We start from the raw sequence: 16,260 nt of genomic DNA, 5'->3' as shown, positions 1-16,260 counted from the left end.
TTTGTTGAGTTTGAGATACTGATTTGTTACCATGTAATTTATCCTCTCCACTTATCTAGCTTTTAACCATTCTTTTTTTTTTATATATAAATTTATTTATTTTAGTTGGGGGCTAATTACTTTACAATATTGTAATAGTTTTTGCCATACATTGACATTCTTTTTTTAATTTTTTTTTTGTTATTGAAGTGTAGTTGATTTATAATGTCATGTATGCTTCAGGTATACAGCACAGTATTTCAGTTGTATATACTTCCTTCTCAGATTCTTTTCCCTTATAGATTATTACATAATATGGAGTCTAGTGGAGAAGGAAATGGCAACCCACTCCAGCGTTCTTGCCTGGAGAATCCCAGGGACAGGGGAGCCTGATCAGCTTTCGTCTATGGGGTCGCACAGAGTCGGACACGACTAAAGCGACTTAGCAGTAGCAGTAGCATGGAGTCTAGTCTAGTCTAGTCTATGGTATATAGTAGGTCCTTGGTGGTCATCTATTTTATACAAAGTAGTGTTTATATGTTAACCTCAGCCAAATTACTTTATCTATTTAGGTATTCTACATTATATTTCAATTTTTTATCATTACTTTCAATGTTTTAACAAGGATACTTTAATTCTTTTTACTGTATCTACCATCTCTTTTACAATAGAAATACAATAGGATTTAACTCCAGGCATGTTCTACCTCCACCTTGTTGGTTATACTTCTCTAGATCAGAGATTCCCAAATGTTGTGCTTGGGAAAATGGTATGGTTAAGAAATATATATAAATATGTTAAGAGATCAATACCATAGGTACTCAGGGAAGCCAGAAGCATAAAGCCAATCACCTCAGTTTCTGAGAAACCTTGATGATTTACTACAGCATGACATATAGAAATTATCACTATCTACTGTTCAGGTGTGTGCAAAAATAATGTACTTTATAGCACTGAATTTTACTTTTTCCATTAACCACTTACACTTAAGTCTTATCATTACTTGCTTTTTATAGGCAAGGCATATAACAAATCTACTCAATGTATTTATTATTTGTACACCACTGTTTCTTGCATCCTAATAGACTTGGTTCAATTTTTATCCACCTGAAGACAGGGATCAAGACCATCCCCATGGAAAAGAAATGCAAAAAAGCAAAATGGCTGTCTGAGGAAGCCTTATAAATAGTTGGGAAAAGAAGAGAAGTGAAAAGCAACGGAGAAAAGGAAAGATATTCCTATCTGAATGCAGAGTTCCAAAGAATAGCGAGGAGAGATAAGAAAGCCTTCCTCAGTGATCAATGCAAAAAAACAGGAAAACAACAGATTGAGAAAGACGAGAAATCTCTTCAAGAAAATTAGAGATACCAAAGGAACATTTCATGCAAAGATGGGCTCGATAAAGGACATAAATGGTATGGACCTAACAGAAGCAGAAGATATTAAGAAGAGGTGGCAAAAAAACACAGAAGAACTGAATAAAAAAGATCTTCACGACCCAGATAATCACGATGGTGTGATCACACATCTAGAGCCAGACATCCTGGAATATGAAGTCAAGTGGGCCTTAGAAAGCATCACTAAGAACACAGCTAGTGGAGGTGATGGAATTCCAGTTGAGCTATTTCAAATCCTGAAAGATGATGCTGTGAAAGTGCTGCACTCGACATGCCAGCAAATCTGGAAAACTCAGCAGTGGTCACAGGACTGGAAAAAGTCAATTTTCATCCCAATCCCAAAGAAAGGCAATGCCAAAGAATGCTCAAACCACTGCACAATTGCACTCATCTCACATGCTAGTAAAGTAATGCTCAAAATTCTCCAAGCCAGGCTTCAGCAATATGTGAACTGTGAACTTCCAGATGTTCAAGCTGGTTTTAGTAAAGGCAGAGGAACCAGAGAGCAAATTGCCAACATCCGATGGATCATCGAAAAAGCAAGAGAGTTCCAGAAAAACATCTATTTCTGCTTTATTGACTATGCCAAAGCCTTTGACTGTGTGGATCACAATAAACTGTGGAAAATTCTGAAAGAGATGGGAATACCAGACCACCTGACCTGCCTCTTGAGAAACCTGTATGCAGGTCAGGAAGCAACAGTTAGAACTGGACGTGGAACAACAGACTGGTTCCAAATAGGAAAAGGAGTACGTCAAGGCTGTATATTGTCACCCTGCTTATTTGACTTCAATGCAGAGTACATCATGAGAAATGCTGGGCTGGAAGAAGCACAAGGTGGAATCAAGATTGCCGGGAGAAATATCAATAACCTCAGATATGCAGATGGCATCACACTTATGGCAGAAAGTGAAGAAGAACTAATGAGCCTCTTGATGAAAGTGAAAGAGGAGAGTGAAATAGTTGGCTTAAAGCTCAACGTTCAGAAAACTAAGATCATGGCATCTGGTCCCATCACTTCATGGGAAATAGATGGGGAAACAGTGTCAGACTTTATTTTTTTGGGGTTCAAAATCACTGCAGATGATGACTGCAGCCACGAAATTAAAAGACGCTTACTCCTTGGAAGGAAGGTTATGACCAACCTAGATAGCATATTCAAAAGCAGAAACATTACTTTGCCAAGAAAGGTCCATCTTGTCAAGGCTATGGTTTTTCCATTGGTCATGTATGGATGTGCAAGATGGACGATGAAGAAAACTGAGCGCTGAAGAATTGATGCCTTTGAACTGTGGTGTTGGAGAAGACTCTTGAGAGTCCCTTGGACTGCAAGAAGATCCAACCAGTCCATCCTAAAGGAGATCAGTCCTGTTTGTTCATTGGAAGGACTGATGTTGAAGCTGAAACTCCAATACTTTGGCCACCTAGTGTGAAGAGTTGACTCATTGGAAAAGACTCTAATGCTGGGAAGGATTGGGGGCAGGAGGAGAAGGGGACGGCAGAGGATGAGATGGTTGGATGGCATCACTAACTCAATGGACATGGGTTTGGACAAACTCCGCAAGTTGGTGATGGACAGGGAGGCCTGGCGTGCTGTGATTCATGGTGTCGCAAAGAGTCAGACACGACTGAGTGACTGAACTGAACTGAAATACATCTAATAGTTCTTTTAAAGATAACTTGTGAATCATAATTTTCATACTGTCTCTAAAATGTTTTTACTGACCCTAATTATTGTTTAGTTGTGTACAAAATTGTTGTTGAGTAGGTGTTTTTCCTCAAAACCTTAAAACTAAGATTTTCTTCTGTCATTTATTTCAATTTTTCTGTAGTAAGGAGTTTGGAAATTAGAAGGAGTTAATTTTTCAAAATTTAGCTCTTAGTATATTGCTTCTACCCAGTTCTCTCCATCTGCGTCTTCTTTCAGTATATACTGACTTTTTTTATTCATTTATGTACATCTCTTAAATATTCCTTCATATTATTTTTAAGCTCATTGATTCTATGTTTTTCATTTTAAGTAATTCTATTTTTCATTTTGGTGATTATATTTTCAGGTATGTTTAACCCAATATTTGACCAGCTTCTGTTGTTTTGTTTCCACAATTTACTGTTTCAGTTCTACGATTTTTTTTTATTCTTTTAAAAAAATTACAGTACCTAAAACCTTCTCTGAAATATTGGTAAAAGTGTTATTCTGATTTTTTCTAATTTATCTAATTCTTAGGGCTTGTTTCAAGATTTTCTGTTTTATCTATAAGCTCATGTTTCTTACATCTTCTTCTGTAAGTCTTTTTGAGCCCTGTGTTGAAGCTGTGTTCCTCTAGATAAAATCTGCCTTTGTTTTTACCAGTTCCATGGGGGCAGTATCAAACTTGGACTTCTTTAGAATAAATTCTCTATTTAAGTTTTCTCAGACAAAATAATGTTAATTCAAGACTGCATACTGGCATATGGCCTTGAATTAATTATCTCTTGCTGCAAAACAAATCTCCCTAAAACTTAGTGGCTTAAAAAAAACATGCATTCTTTATCTCACAGTATTCATGGTTTAGGAATCCAGGTACCCTGCAGGTGAGTCCTCTGTTTCAGAATGTCTTACAAGGCTGCAATCAAGGTGTCAGCAGGGGCTGCATTCTTATTTGAAGATGTGATTGAGCAAAGATCGACTTACAAGTCCACTTACATAGTTCTTGTCAGGATTCAATTCCTCAAGAGTTGTTAAACTGATAGCTCTTCACATCTTCCCAGGCTGTTAGTCTGACGCCTCCCTCAGTCCTTCCCAAGTCTTAGTATATTGGTTAGTATATCTTACAATATTGCTTAGTATATTGTCTGTCTGTCTCTTTACTCTCTCTCTCTCTCTCTCTCTCAAGGCAGTGTTTTTATGGAGAACTCTGACTGGTACCGTTTTTTTGTACTGAGTTGTTCAAGAATGGAATTTGGGTTCGTTGACTTATGAGTTTCTGGAATTGGATTTCTAACCTCAGTAGATTTATAGATGCTAATGACTATTTCTAGTAGTAAACAGAGCACTGATAGTCTATGATCTAGTAATGCAGAATATTAGAACTGGTTGATCCTAATCAACCACTTAAATGCAAGGGACTAGGTGAGTGTATATATGATATTTTCAACAGTTTTGACAAACTAATATAGGGAGACTGGCTGCTTACTCCTAATGTCTCTGAACAAATTGGGGAAAAAAAGAACGAGTTCAAGGATTTGAATTCTGAGTTCAAATGCCATATGTCTATTGCTTGAATCTCTTAATTTTAAATCTTGTTATCTCTGAAGGAGATACCTCCTGTAGATGCTGAAAACCAACCCCAGAATCTCATCTGCATCTGGCGGTATTATAACACAATTTAAACTCCCAGCCTCATAGGATGACTATGGTTAAAGTGAGAGGATTGATGGGGAAGGACTAGGGCCTTGAAAGTTGGAATGCAGACGTACAGAACACTGATGGAGCTGGGGACATGGAGTCCTAAATCCTAATGAATCTTCTTTGCCAATGGGAGCACCTCTAGTGTAGTCAGTTATTCTATAAAACAATGCTGATTCTTCTCAAGACACCCCAACCACTTCTCTCTGCATCTAGATCTGTAACTAGATTCATGTTCTAGCAGGCTCCTGAAGGTAAGGTATCAATACAAAGCACAACCCATAAGAATTTGTGCTATATTTCAACAGAACTGCTTGAATATTCAAATTTCTGTAGTAATGGATACTACGGAAGTGGAATAATGGTTGGAGGAACATGAAGTTGTACAGACTAAATTTATATATGTAAGCAGAATCACGAAGCAGAGATTCTACATTTAATGGTGCAGTATCAGGAATTAGAAAGGGCTCTGTTTGTTTGGCTTATTCATGGATCAAAAGACGCCCCACTATGTTTGAGTTTGAAATGCTAGACATGACTTACCTTAATGTAGAGGAAGCAATTCAAAGGCATAGGGGTATTGAAATGTTAGAATAGATTTGTCATATAAGAACTACTCATCCACACTGGGAGGGTCTAAAAGGCATACCTTTCACCATGACTAAGAAAGAAACTTGTGAGGGGAGCCCAGTATCCTTGAAAAGTCCTGTGGTCGGATGGCGGTCCTAAGATGGCAGAGGAATAGGATGGGGAGACGACTTTCTCTCCCACAAATTCACCTAAAGAACATTTAGACGCCAAGCAAATTCCACAAAACAACTTCTGAATACTGGCAGAGGAGATCAGACACAAAGAAAGGCAGCTCATAGTCTTCGAAAGGAGGTAGGACAAAATATAAAAGGTAAAAAGAGAGACAAAAGAGGTAGGGACAGAGATCCGTCCCAGGAAGGGAGTCTTAAAAAGAGAGAGAAGTTTCCAAACACCAGGAAACACTCTCTCTGGCGGGTCTATGGCAGGCCTTGGAATCGGCAGAGGGCAAAATAACCAGGAGGAAAAACAAATTAATAATTAAAACCCACAGTTTACGTACCTAACAGCAAATCCCTGCAGGCGCGCAGCCAGACACGCGCATCCCCAACTAGCAAGCGGGGACTGGGCAGGGAGGGGCGGGCTGCATTGCTTTGGGTAAGGACTGGGCCTCAATGCCCCGAGGGCAATCTGAGAGAACTAGATTGAGACAGCAACCTAGACCGTGGGATAGCTTTCCCAGGAAAAGCCTTAACCTAAGACATCACCAGGCCTGCTCACAGAACAAAGGACTGAACAGAGCAAGCCTGCTGCGGACAGGCCCATCCCCCGCAGGAGACAGGCAGGTGAGGGCAGCCAGAGCCGGAAGAGCAGAACCCTGGCCCCAGAGAGGCATCCTATACCAAACTGCAAACAGACCTCGCTGCTAACCAGGACTTCTTGGGACTCTGGAGGGTCAACACCCACCAAGAGGGTCGCAGTCAGAGATCAGCTCCCCAGGGGAGAGCACGGCACACCTGGGAAGCTGCGCCCATTGTACACCCAGAAATCCGAGCGGCTGGGACGGGGGAAGGGAAAAAGGCTTAGCCCCCGACTGCACTAGCCAAAAACCTGGTCACCAGAGCTGCTCGGACCTGGGAAGGGCACAAAACCCAGGCTCAACCAAGTCTGCACCTTTGTGAAGTACCTATGCGGCTTAAACCTGGGAAGTACAGGCAACCCCAGGGGCCGCTTCAGACAGTTCCCACAGTGCAACCTAGAGCCTGAGCAGTGTAGACTGAGAAAGCACACATGCCATGAGCAGGGCAAACCCAATGTGGCTGAAACATTTTGAGCACACGCCAGTGAGAATTGTTTGCAGTGTTCCTCCCTCCCCACAGCACGACTGAACAAGTGACACCAAAAAAATAGTGACCACCACTGCCCCCCTTGTGTCAGGGCAGAAATTAGACACTGAAGAGACCAGCAAACAGAAGAACCTAAAAGAAACAGAGGGAACCACTTCGGAAGAGACAGATGCAACAGATTAAAACCCTGTAGTCAGCACGGACTACATAGGAAGGGGCCTAGAGACCTTGAGAATACAAGCTGGACCAAGGAACTATCTGAAAATGAACTGACCCCACACTGTCCGTAACAGCTTCAGAGAAAGCACTAGATATATTTTTACTATTATCATTTTTTAAATTTTTAAAACTTTTATTATTATTTTTTAATTTTTAAAAATTTTTATTTTCTAATTTTATTCTTATTTTTAAGTCCACTATCACTCCTTCAATTTTCATTTTTATAACCTACTATTACCTTGCAAAAAAAAGACACTATTTCTATTTGTATTTTTTTAAGACCTTATTTTTAAAGCAAACTTCATATATGTATATTTTATAATTTTTGTGACTCTGGTGTTTTTTTTTTCTTTTTTGTTCTTTTTTTTCTCTTTTTTTAATATTGTATTATTGAGAACCTAACCCCTACTCTAGATTTTTAATCTCTGCTATTTAGTATTTGTTATCAACTTTGTATCTTCAAGAACCCAATCTTCAGCACCCATTTTTACTTGGGAGCGAGATCACTGGCTTGATTCCTCTCTCCCCCTTTTAACTTTCCTTTTTCTCCACCAGGTCGCCTCCATCTCCCCACTCCGCCTTTTCTTCTCAACCCAACTCTGTGAAACTCTTTGCATGTTCCGGGCTGTGGAGAATACTTAGAAAACTTATTACTGGCTGGATCTGTCTCACCCCTTTTGATTCCCCCTTTTCTCCTCCTGGCCACCTCTGTCTCCTCCCTCCCTTTTCTCTTCCCTGTATAACTCCGTGAACATTTCTGAGAGATCAAGACGGCAGAGAGCACATAGGGGAGTGATTACTGGCTAGCTTGCTCTCTCACCTTTTGATTCCCCATTTCTCCTGGTCACCACTATCTCCATCCTCCCTCTTCTCTTCTCCATGTAACTCTGTGAACCTCTCTGGGTGTCCCTCACTGTGGAGAAACTTTCCATCATTAACCTACATGTTTATCATTGGTGCTGTAGAGATGAAGAAGTCTTGAGGCTACTGTAAGAATAAGACTGAAAACCAGAGACAGGAGACAAGTCCAATCTTGAGAACACCAGAGAACTCCTGAATCCAGGAAGCATTAAACGATAGGAGCTCATCAAACGCCTCCATACCTACACTGAAACCAAGCACTACCCAAGGGCCAACAAGTTCCAGAATAAAGATATATCACGCAAATTCACTAGCAACACAGGAACATAGCCCTAAGCTTCAATATACACGCTGCCCAAAGTCACACCAAACCCAATGACATCTCAAAACTCATTACTGGACACTTCATTGCACTCCAGAGACAAGAAATCCAGCTCCACCCACCAGAACACCAACACAAGCTTCCCCAACCAGGAAACCTTGACAAGCCACCCGTCTAACCCCACCCACAGCGAGGAACCTCCACAATAAAGAGGAACCACAAACTGCCAGAAAACAGAAAGGCCACCCCAAACACAGCAAGATAAACAAGATCAAAAGGCAGAGAAATACCCAGCAGGTAAAGGAACAGGATAAATGCCCTCCAAATCAAACAAAAGATGAAGAGATAGGGAATCTACCTGATAAAGAATTCCGAATAATGATAGTGAAAATGATCCAAAATATGGAAAACAAATCGGGAGTTACAGATAAATAACCGGGAGACAAGGATCGAGAAGATGCAAGAAAGGTTTAACAAGGACTTAGAAAAAATAAAAAAGAGTCAATATATGATGAATAATGCAATAAATGAGATCAAAAACACTCTGGAAGGAACCAGCAGTAGAATAACGGAGGCAGAAGATAGGATAAGTGAGGTAGAAGATAGAATGATAGAAATAAATGAAACAGAGAGGAAAAAAGAAAAAAGAATTAAAAGAAATGAGGACAACCTCAGAGACCTCTGGGACAATGTTAAACGCACCATTATGAATCATAGGAGTCCCAGAAGAAGAAGACAGAAAGACCATGAGAAAATACTTGAGGAGATAATAGTTGAAAAATTTCCCTAAAGAGTGGAAGGAAATAATCACCCAAGCCCAAGAAACTCAGAGAGTCCCAAACAGGATAAATCCAAGGTGAAACAGCCCAAGACACATGATAATCAAATTAACAAAGATCAAACACAAAGAACAAATATTAAAAGCAGCAAGGGAGAAACAACAAATAACACACAAGGGGATTCCCATAAGAATAACAGCTGATCTTTCGATAGAAACTCTTCAGGCCAGAAGGGAATGGCAGGACATACTTAAAGTGATGAAAGAAAATAATATACAGCCCAGATTACTGTATCCTGCAAGAATCTCATTCAAATATCAGGGAGAAATCAAAAGCTTTACAGACAAGCAAAAGCTCAGAGAATTCAGCACCACCAAACCAGCTCTCCAACAAATGCTGAAGGATCTTCTCTAGACAGGAAACACAGAAAGGGTGTATAATCTGAAACCCAAAACAATAAAGTAAATGGCAACGGTATCATACTTATCAATAATTACCTTAAATGTAAATGGGTTGAATGCCGCAACCAAAAGACAAAGACTGGCTGAATGGATACAAAAACAAGACCCCTACATATGTTGTCTACAAGAGACCCACCTCAAAACAAGGGACACATAGAGACTGAAAGTGAAGGGCTGGAAAAGATATTTCATGCAAATAGAGACCAAAAGAAAGCAGTTGTAGCAATACTCATATCAGATAAAATAGACTTTAAAACAAAGGCAGTGAAAAGAGACAAAGATGGACACTACATAATGATCAAAGGATCAATCCAGGAAGATATAACAATTATAAATATATATGCATCCAACATAGGAGCACCACAATATGTAAGGCAAATGCTAACAAGTATGAAAAGGGAAATTAACAATAACACAATAATAGTGGGAGATTTTAATGCCCCACTCACACCTATGGACAGATCAACTAAACAGAAAATTAACAAGGAAACACAAACTTTAAATGATACAATAGACCAGTTAGACCTAATTGATATCTATAGGTCATTTCACCCCAAAACAATGAATTTCACTTTTTTCTTGAGTGAACACAGAAGCTTCTCCAGAATAGATCACATCCTGGGCCATAAATCTAGTCTTGGTAAATTCAAAAAAAACTGAAATCATTCCAAGCATCTTTTCTGACCACAATGCAGTAAGATTAGATGTCAATTACCGGAGAAAAACTATTAAAAATTCCAACACATGGAGGCTGAACAACACACTGCTGAATAACCAACAAATCACAGAAGAAATCAAAAGAGAAATCAAAATATGCATAGAAATGAATTAAAATGAAAACACAACAACTCAAAACCTATGGGACACTGTAAAAGCTGCTAAGGGGAAGATTCATAGCACTACAGGCTCACCTCAAGAAATAAGAAAAAAGTCAAATGAATAACCTAACTCTGCACCTAAAGCAACTAGAAAAGGAAGAAATGAAGAACCCCAGGGTTAGTAGAGGAAAGAAATCTTAAAAATTAGGGCAGAAATAAATGGAAAAGAAACAAAAGAGACCATAGCAAAAATCAAAAAGCCAAAAGCTGGTTCTTTGAGAAGATAAATAAAATTGACAAGCTATTAGCCAGACTCACCAAGAAACAGAGGGAGAAGAATCAAATCAACAAAATTAGAAATGAAAATGGAGAGATCACAACAGACAACACAGAAATACAAAGGATCATAAGAGACTACTATCAGCAACTATATGCAAATAAAATGGACAACTTGGAAAAAATGGATAAATTCTTAGAAAACTAAGACTTCCCAAAACTGAACCAGGAAGAAATAAAAAATCTCAACAGACCCATCACAAGCACATGAATTGAAACTGTAATCAGAAATCTTCAAGCAAACAGAAGCCCATAATTAGATGGCTTCACAGCTGAATTCTACCAAAAATTTAGAGAAGAGCAAACACCTATCCTACTCAAACTCTTCCAGAAAATTGCAGAGGAAGGGAAACTGCCAAACTCATTTTATGAGGCCACCATCACCCTAACACCAAAACCAGACAAAGATGCCACAAAAAAAGAAAACTACAGGCCAATATCATTGATGAACATAGATGCAAAAATCCTTAACAAAATCTTAGCGAACAGAATCCAACAACATATTTAAAAGATCATACATCATGACCAAGTGGGCTTTATCCCAGGGATGCAAGGATTCTTCAATATCTGCAAATCAAACAATGTAATGCACCACAGAAACAAATTGATAAATAAAAACCATATGATTATTTCAATAGATGCAGAAAAAGCCTTTGACAAAATTCAACATCCATTTATGATAAAAAAAAAAAAACCCTCCAAAAAGCAGGAAGAGAAGTAACATACCTCAATATAATAAAAGCTATATATGATAAACCCACAGCAAACATTATCGTAAATGGTGAAAAACTGAAAGCATTTCCCTTAAAGTCAGGAACAAAACAAGGGTGCCCACTATCACCACGACTATTCAACATAGTTTTGGAAGTTTTGGCCACAGCAATCAGAGCAGAAAAAGAAATAAAAGGAATCCAGATTGGAAAAGAAGAAGCAAAATTCTCGCTGTTTGCAGATGACATGATCCTCTACATAGAAAACCCTAAAGACTCCACCAGAAAATTACTAGAGCTAATCAATGAATATAGTCAAGTTGCAGGTTATAAAATTAACACACAGAAATCCCTTGCATTCCTATACACTAACAATGAGAAAACAGAAAGAAAAATTAAGGAAACAATTCCATTCACCATCACAGCGAAAAGAATAAAATACTTAGGAATATATCTACCTAAACAAACAAAAGACCTATATATAGAAAACTATAAAACACTGATGAAAGAAATCAAAGAGGACACAAATAGATGGAGAAATATACCATGTTCATGGATCGGAAGAATCAATATAGTGAAAATGAGTATACTACGCAAAGCAATCCATAGATTCAGTGCAATCCCTATTAAGCTTCCAACGGTATTCTTCAGAGAACTAGAACAAATAATTTCACAATTTGTATGGAAATACAAAAAACCTCGAATAGCCAAAGCAATCTTGAGAAAGAAGAATGGAACTGGAGGAATCAACCTGCCTGACTTCAGGCTCTACTACAAAGCCACAGTCATCAAGACGGTATGGTACTGGAAAAAGGACAGAAATATAGATCAATGGAACAAAACAGAAAGCCCAGAGATAAATCCACGTACCTATGGACACCTTATCTTTGACAAAGGAGGCAAGAATATACAATGGAGAAAAGACAATCTCTTTAATAAGTGGTGCTGGGAAAACTGGTCAACCACTTGTAAAAGAATGAAACTAGAACACTTTCTAACACCATACACAAATATAAACTCAAAATGGATTAAAGATCTAAATGTAAGAGCAGAAACTATAAAACTCCTAGAGGAAAACATAGGCAAAACACTCTTCTACATAAACCACAGAAGGATCCTCTATGACCCACCACCTAGAATACTGGGAGTAAAAGCAAAAATAAAACAAATTGGACCTAATTAAAATTAAAAGCTTTTGCACAACAAAGAAAATTATAAGCAAGGTGATAAGACAGCCCTCGGAATGGGAGAAAATAATAGCAAACGAAGCAACAAACAATTAATCTCACAATTATACAAGCAACTCCTGCAGCTCAATTCCAGAAAGATAAACGACCCAATCAAAAAGTGGGCCAAAGAACTAAACAGACACTTCTCCAAAGAAGACACAGATGGCTAACAAACACATGAAAAGATGCTCAACATCACTCATTATTAGAGAAATGCAAATCAAAACCACAATGAGGTACCATTTCACGCCCGTCAGAATGGCTGCTATCCAAAAGTTTACAAGCAATAAATGCTGGAGAGGGTGTGGAGAAAAGGGAACCCTCTTACACTGTTGGTGGGAATGCAAACTAGTACAGCCACTATGGAGAACAGTGTGGAGATTCCTCAAAGAACTGGAAATAGAACTGCCATATGACCCAGCAATCCCACTGCTGGGCATACACACTGAGGAAACCAGATTTGAAAGAGACACATGTACCCCAATGTTCATCGCAGCACTGTTTATAATAGCCAGGATGTGGAAGCAGCCTAGATGTCCATCAGCAGACGAATGGATAAGGAAGCTGTGGTACATATACACAGTGGAATATTACTCGGCCTTAAAATGAATACATTTGGATCAGTTCTAATGAGGTGGATGAAACTGGAGCCTATTATACAGAGTGAAGTAAGCCAGGAAGAAAGACACCAATACAGTATACTAACACATATATATGGTATGTAGTTAACTGGCAAAGATAACCCTTTATGCGAGACATCAAAAGAGACACAGATAAATAGAACAGTATTATGGACTCTATGGGAGAGGGCGAGGGTGGGAGGATATAGGAGAATGGCATTGAAGCATGTAAATTATCATATGTGAAACGAATCACCAGTCCAGGTTCGATGCATGATACAGGGTGCTCGGGGCTGGTGCACCAGGATGACCTGGAGGGATGGGATGGGGAGGGAGGTGGGAGGGGGGTTCTGGAGACAGAAAACATGTATACCCATGGTAGATTCATGTCAATGCATCACAAAACAAATACAGTATTGTAAAGTTTAAAAATAGATAAATAAACTAATTAAAAAAAAAGAAAGAAAAGAAAAGTCCTGTAGTCTTCTCTGTAGGCCAGACCTTTCAGTGGGAAACGCAATCAGTGAATTGGGAAACCTAAGTGCAATGGGAGTAGTAAGTTCCCAGGGTGACAGTGTCATGTGGTGACACTTAATCACTAAAGGCAAGATGGCATGGTTACCATACTGGACAGTTGCGTCAAACAATCATCTCATTTTCACGATCTATGACACTGGCTAGTTGATCATGACTTTTGTAGATATGTTAGGAAGGCTACTAAATTATTACTTGATCTTAATAGTCAGAAAAGTTCTAGATCAAGTAAGCAAAAGTCTAATTTAAATCATAAAACAGAGTCCTAACTTCAGGAGACCTGAAATGTCATTGTAGTCCACCAAAAGAGTAGGGGTTTATGGAGGTAAAATAATTTTACCTCATTTCATCTCATGGCGGGCTCAGTGATCCCTGAACTCATCCTGTTCTGGAATCCAGAAGTGGAATAGAAAACTTCAGTAGCTGGCATAACCGCAACATTGGTTCCCTGACCTGTCCAGTGAGGGATGTTATAGTGGGAAAGGCCCAATGGAAGCCATTAGAACTGCCTCTATGCAGCAAAATAATAATGAAAAGCAATGTTGCATTCCTGAAGGGACTGAAGAAGTTGGTGCTACAATCAAGGACTTGAAAGATAAGAAGTGGTGATTCCTACCACATCCCCATTTTACTTGCTTATTTATCCTGTGCAGAAGACAGTGGATCTTAGAAAATGACAACAGATTATTGTAAGCTTAACTGGGTGGTGACTCCAACTGCAGCCTCTGTACCAGATGTGGTTTCATTGTTTGAGCAATTTATCATATCCTCTGGTACCTTGTCTGTAGTTATTGATCTGGCAAATGCATTTTTCTCTATCCCTGTCAATAAAGATCAGCACAAGTAGTTTGCATACAAATGGCAAGGCCAGAGATCTATCTTCTCTGTTCTAATGCAGTATACCAACTATCCAGCCATATGTCATAATTTAGTTCACAGGGATCCTGATTGCCTTTCCTTTCCACAAGATGTAACACTGGTCCATTACATAGATGACATTATGCTGATGGGACCCAATGAGCAAGGAAGAAGAACTATTCTAGTCTTACTGTTGAAACATTTGTGTGTCAGAAGGTAAGGTTTAATCCCACAAAATTCAGTCTTTCCACCTCAGTAAAATTTCTGGGAATCTGGTGATGTGGAGCATGTCAAGAAGGGTAAGTTGTTATATCTGACTCTCCTACAACCAAAAATTAGGTGCAATGCCTAATGGACCTCTTTGGATTTTGGAGGAGAAAGTCCTTATTTGAGTGTTTTTCTAACTTATTTATTAAGTGACCCTAAAAGCTACTATATTTTTGTGGGGCCCTGAATAAGAGAAGGTTCTGCAACAGGTCCAGACTGCTGTGCAAGCTGTTTTACACACTTGCAATATGATCCCTCAGGTCCAATGGTGCTTGAAGTGTCAGTGGAAGACAGGGAGGCTGTTAGGAGCCTCTAGTAGGCTACTATAGGTGAACTGCAGAGAAGATTCCTCGAATTTTGGAGCAAATGCCACCATTCTCTGTGGACAATTACTTCCCTTTTGAGGAGAAAGTTATGGGCCTGCTACTGGGCTTTAGTAGAAAATGAATACTTGGTCATGGGGCACTAAGTTACCAGGTAACCTGAGCTGCCCATCTGAACTGGGTGTTATTTGACTCACCACACTGTAAATTTAGGCATGCACAGGAGCACTCCTTCATCAAGTGGATATCCTATATACAAGTCAAGCTAGGCAGGCAGTCAAGGCACAAGTAAGTTACATGAAGAAGTGTTCCAAATGCTTCTGGGTCCCCATTTCTGCTATACTACCTTCTCTCTCTCTGCCTGCTTCTTGGCCTCATGGAGGTTTTCCCAATAGTCAGTGGACTAAGGAAGAGAAGACTTGGGCCTGTTTTATAGATGTTTCTGTATGATACGTAGGCATTACCTGTAAGAGGGGGGCTATAGTGCTTTCCTGAAGGATAGTAGTGAAAGGAAATTTTCTGATTGGGCAGAACTTCAAGCATTTATTTTACCTAGTAACTTGCTTTTCTCAATAACAAAGTGAGCCCCAGTATCACATAAAAATCTTTGCTTCCTGTGACCTTATGCTCTGCTGGCCTAGAGTACTTAGCTCCCAAGGGAAGAATTCTTCCACCAGGAGACACAACAGTGACTCCATTGAAATGAAAGTTAAGAATACCACCTGGCCATTTTGGTCTCCTTATGTGCCTGAATGAACAGGAAAAGGAGAGAGTTACTGCTAGCCGGGGTGATAGTTCCTGACTACCAAGTGGAAAATGGACTACTACTCCACAATGAAGGCAAGGAAGAATATGTTGGAATATGGGAGATCTTTTAGAGTATTTTTTAGTGTCACCATGCCCTGTGATTAATGTCAGTAAAAAAACTATAATAACCCAATACAGGCAGAACTACTAATACCCAGAATCTCTTGGAGGGATGGTTTGGGTCCCTCCCCTAAGTAAAGAACCATGGCTAGGTGAAAATTCAAAGTGTTAGTTGCTCAGTTGTGTCTGACTTACCCCATAGCCTGTAGCCTGCCAGGCTCCTCTGTCCTTGGGATTCTCCAGGCAGGAATACTGAAGTGAGTTGCCATTCCATTCTTCAGATCTTCCCAAACCCAGGGATCAAACCCAGTTCTTCTGCATTGCAGGCAGATTCTTTACAGTCTGAGCCACCAGGGAAGCCTTTGATCAGGTGAAGGGTTTGCTAAAAGCATAGGGAATACATAATGGAGAGTGAAAA

At 39.4% G+C, this 16,260-nt stretch overlaps 1 long non-coding RNA gene across 2 annotated transcripts in view; it reads right to left on the bottom strand.

Annotated features, from left to right (window-relative positions):
* LOC145536404 (uncharacterized) overlaps positions 1 to 16,260 on the bottom strand; it is a 584,758-nt gene that overhangs the window by 12,848 nt on the left and 555,650 nt on the right. For both annotated transcript variants that reach the window (XR_014075827.1, XR_014075826.1), the window contains one exon: positions 16,038 to 16,224. This is a non-coding gene — a long non-coding RNA (uncharacterized LOC145536404). The remainder of the gene's footprint in view (positions 1 to 16,037; positions 16,225 to 16,260) is intronic.

Source organism: Giraffa tippelskirchi, chromosome X (assembly GCF_054371585.1).
Source record: "Giraffa tippelskirchi isolate mGirTip1 chromosome X, T2T-mGirTip1v1.2.pri, whole genome shotgun sequence".
In the NCBI taxonomy this organism is placed as follows: Eukaryota; Metazoa; Chordata; class Mammalia; order Artiodactyla; family Giraffidae; genus Giraffa; species Giraffa tippelskirchi.
The sequence above is the reverse complement of the archived record's forward strand: the minus strand, read 5'-3'. Positions and strand labels throughout refer to the sequence as shown.